Source organism: Euprymna scolopes, chromosome 46 (genome assembly GCF_053919585.1).
Source record: "Euprymna scolopes isolate OS-2025 chromosome 46, ASM5391958v1, whole genome shotgun sequence".
In the NCBI taxonomy this organism is placed as follows: domain Eukaryota; kingdom Metazoa; phylum Mollusca; class Cephalopoda; order Sepiida; family Sepiolidae; genus Euprymna; species Euprymna scolopes.
In genome coordinates this window covers 31,748,981-31,753,575 of record NC_136527.1, presented here as the reverse complement: position 1 = coordinate 31,753,575, position 4,595 = coordinate 31,748,981, and positions in this window count along the sequence as shown.

Sequence of the window (4,595 nt, the reverse complement as noted above, 5' to 3'; positions counted from 1 at the left end):
TTTAGTAATACTACAGAGGTTAAGATGAATATTATTATTTTTTCTATTAAGTTTTATTTAATATATATTCTTCAGTAATACTACAGAGGTTAAGATGAATATTATTATCTTTTCTATTAAGTTTTATTTTATAAGTATTCTTCAGTAATACTACAGAGGTCAAGATGAATATTATTATCTTTTCTATTAAGTTTTATTTAATATATATTCTTAAGTAATACTACAGAGGTTAAGATGAATATTATTTTTTTCTATTAAGTTTTATTTAATATATATTCTTCAGTAATACTACAGAGGTCAAGATGAATATTATCATCTTTTCTATTAAGTTTTATTTAATATATATTCTTCAGTAATACTACAGAGGTTAAGATGAATATTATTTTTTTTCTATTAAGTTTTATTTAATATATATTCTTCAGTAATACTACAGAGGTCAAATGAATATTATCATCTTTTCTATTAAGTTTTATTTAATATATATTCTTCAGTAATACTACAGAGGTTAAGATGAATATTATTATCTTTTCTATTAAGTTTTATGTAATATATATTCTTCAGTAATACTACAGAGGTTAAGATGAATATTATTATCTTTTCTATTAAGTTTTATTTTATATATATGTTCTTCAGTAATACTACAGAGGTCAAGATGAATATTATTATCTTTTCTATTAAGTTTTATTTAATATATATACTTCAGTAATACTAAAGAGGTTAAGATGAATATTATTATCTTTTCTATTTAGTTTTATTTAATATATATTCTTCAGTAATACTACAGAGGTTAAGATGAATATTATTATCTTTTCTATTAAGTTTTATTTAATATATATTCTTCAGTAATACTACAGAGGTCAAGATGAATATTATTATCTTTTCTATTTAGTTTTATTTAATATATATTCTTCAGTAATACTACAGAGGTTAAGATGAATATTATCTTTTCTATTAAGTTTTATTTAATATATATTCTTCAGTAATACTACAGAGGTCAAGATGAATATTATTATCTTTTCTATTAAGTTTTATTTAATATATATTCTTCAGTAATACTACAGAGGTCAAGATGAATATTATCTCTTCTATTAAGTTTTATTTAATATATATTCTTCAATAATACTACAGATGTTAAGATGAATATTATTATCTTTTCTATTAAGTTTTATTTAATATATATTCTTCAGTAATACTACGGAGGTCAAGATGAATATTATTATCTTTTCTATTAAGTTTTATTTAATATATATTCTTCAGTAATACTACAGAGGTCAAGATGAATATTATTATCTTTTCTATTAAGTTTTATTTAATATATATTCTTCAGTAATACTACAGAGGTCAAGATGAATATTATTATCTTTTCTATTAAGTTTTATTTAATATATATTCTTCAGTAATACTACAGAGGTCAAGACGAATATTATTATCTTTTCTATTAAGTTTTATTTAATATATATTCTTCAGTAATACTACAGAGGTCAAGATGAATATTATTATCTTTTCTATTAAGTTTTATTTAATATATATTCTTCAGTAATACTACAGAGGTCAAGATGAATATTATTATCTTTTCTATTAAGTTTTATTTAATATATATTCTTCAGTAATACTACAGAGGTAAAGATGAATATTATTATCTTTTCTATTAAGTCTTATTTAATATATATTCTTCAGTAATACTACAGAGGTCAAGATGAATATTATTATCTTTTCTATTAAGTTTTATTTAATATATATTCTTCAATAATACTACAGAGGTCAAGATGAATATTATCTCTTCTATTAAGTTTTATTTAATATATATTCTTCAGTAATACTACAGAGGTCAAGATGAATATTATCATCTTTTCTATTAAGTTTTATTTAATATATATTCTTTAGTAATACTACAGAGGTTAAGATAAATATTATTTTTTTTTCTATTAAGTTTTATTTAATATATATTCTTCAGTAATACTACAGAGGTCAAGATGAATATTATTATCTTTTCTATTAAGTTTTATTCAATATATATTCTTCAGTAATACTACAGAGGTCAAGATGAATATTATTATCTTTTCTATTAAGTTTTATTTAATATATATTCTTCAGTAATACTACAGAGGTTAAGATGAATATTATTATCTTTTCTATTAAGTTTTATTTAATATATATTCTTCAGTAATACTACAGAGGTCAAGATGAATATTATTATCTTTTCTATTAAGTTTTATTTAATATACATTCTTCAGTAATACTACAGAGGTCAAGATGAATATTATCTCTTCTATTAAGTTTTATTTAATATATATTCTTCAGTAATACTACAGAGGTTAAGATGAATATTATTATCTTTTCTATTAAGTTTTATTTAATAAGTATTCTTCAGTAATACTACAGAAGTCAAGATGAATATTATTATCTTTTCTATTAAGTTTTATTTAATATATATTCTTCAGTAATACTACAGAGGTTAAGATGAATATTTTTTTTTCTATTAAGTTTTTTTTAATATATATTCTTCAGTAATACTACAGAGGTCAAGATGAATATTATCATCTGTTCTATTAAGTTTTATTTAATATATATTCTTCAGTAATACTACAGAGGTCAAGATGAATATTATTATCTTTTCTATTAAGGTTTATTTAATATATATTCTTCAGTAATACTACAGAGGTCAAGATGAATATTATTATCTTTTCTATCAAGTTATATTTAATATATATTCTTCAGTAATACTACAGAGGTCAAGATGAATATTATCTCTTCTATTAAGTTTTATTTAATATATATTCTTCAGTAATACTACAGAGGTTAAGATGAATATTATTATCTTTTCTATTAAGTTTTATTTAATATATATTCTTCAGTAATACTACAGAGGTCAAGATGAATATTATTATCTTTTCTATTAAGTTTTATTTAATATATATTCTTCAGTAATACTACAGAGGTCAAGATGAATATTATTATCTTTTCTATTAAGTTTTATTTAATATATATTCTTCAGTAATACTACAGAGGTCAAGACGAATATTATTATCTTTTCTATTAAGTTTTATTTAATATATATTCTTCAGTAATACTACAGAGGTTGAGATGAATATTTTTTTTTTCTATTAAGTTTTATTTAATATATATTCTTCAGTAATACTACAGAGGTCAAGATGAATATTATTATCTTTTCTATTAAGTTTTATTTAATATATATTCTTCAGTAATACTACAGAGGTTGAGATGAATATTATTTTTTTCTATTAAGTTTTATTTAATATATATTCTTCAGTAATACTACAGAGGTCAAGATGAATATTATTATCTTTTCTATTAAGTTTTATTTAATATATATTCTTCAGTAATACTACAGAGGTCAAGATGAATATTATTATCTTTTCTATTAAGTTTTATTTAATATATATTCTTCAGTAATACTACAGAGGTTAAGATGAATATTATTATCTTTTCTATTAAGTTTTCTTTAATATATATTCTTCAGTAATACTACAGAGGTCAAGATGAATATTATTATCTTTTCTATTAAGTTTTATTTAATATATATTCTTCAGTAATACTACAGAGGTCAAGATGAATATTATCTCTTCTATTAAGTTTTATTTAATATATATTCTTCAGTAATACTACAGAGGTTAAGATGAATATTATTATCTTTTCTATTAAGTTTTATTTAATATATATTCTTCAGTAATACTACAGAGGTCAAGATGAATATTATTATCTTTTCTATTAAGTTTTATTTAATATATATTCTTCAGTAATACTACAGAGGTCAAGATGAATATTATTATCTTTTCTATTAAGTTTTATTTAATATATATTCTCCAGTAATACTACAGAGGTAAAGACGAATATTATTATCTTTTCTATTAAGTTTTATTTAATATATATTCTTCAGTAATACTACAGAGGTTGAGATGAATATTTTTTTTTCTATTAAGTTTTATTTAATATATATTCTTCAGTAATACTACAGAGGTCAAGATGAATATTATTATCTTTTCTATTAAGTTTTATTTAATATATATTCTTCAGTAATACTACAGAGGTTTAGATGAATATTATTTTTTTCTATTAAGTTTTATTTAATATATATTCTTCAGTAATACTACAGAGGTCAAGATGAATATTATTATCTTTTCTATTAAGTTTTATTTAATATATATTCTTCAGTAATACTACAGAGGTCAAGATGAATATTATTATCTTTTCTATTAAGTTTTATTTAATATATATTCTTCAGTAATACTACAGAGGTTAAGATGAATATTATTATCTTTTCTATTAAGTTTTATTTAATATATATTCTTCAGTAATACTACAGAGGTCAAGATGAATATTATTATCTTTTCTATTAAGTTTTATTTAATATATATTCTTCAGTAATACTACAGAGGTCAAGATGAATATTATCTCTTCTATTAAGTTTTATTTAATATATATTCTTCAGTAATACTACAGAGGTTAAGATGAATATTATTATCTTTTCTATTAAGTTTTATTTAATATATATTCTTCAGTAATACTACGGAGGTCAAGATGAATATTATTATCTTTTCTATTAAGTTTTATTTAATATATATTCTTCAGTAATA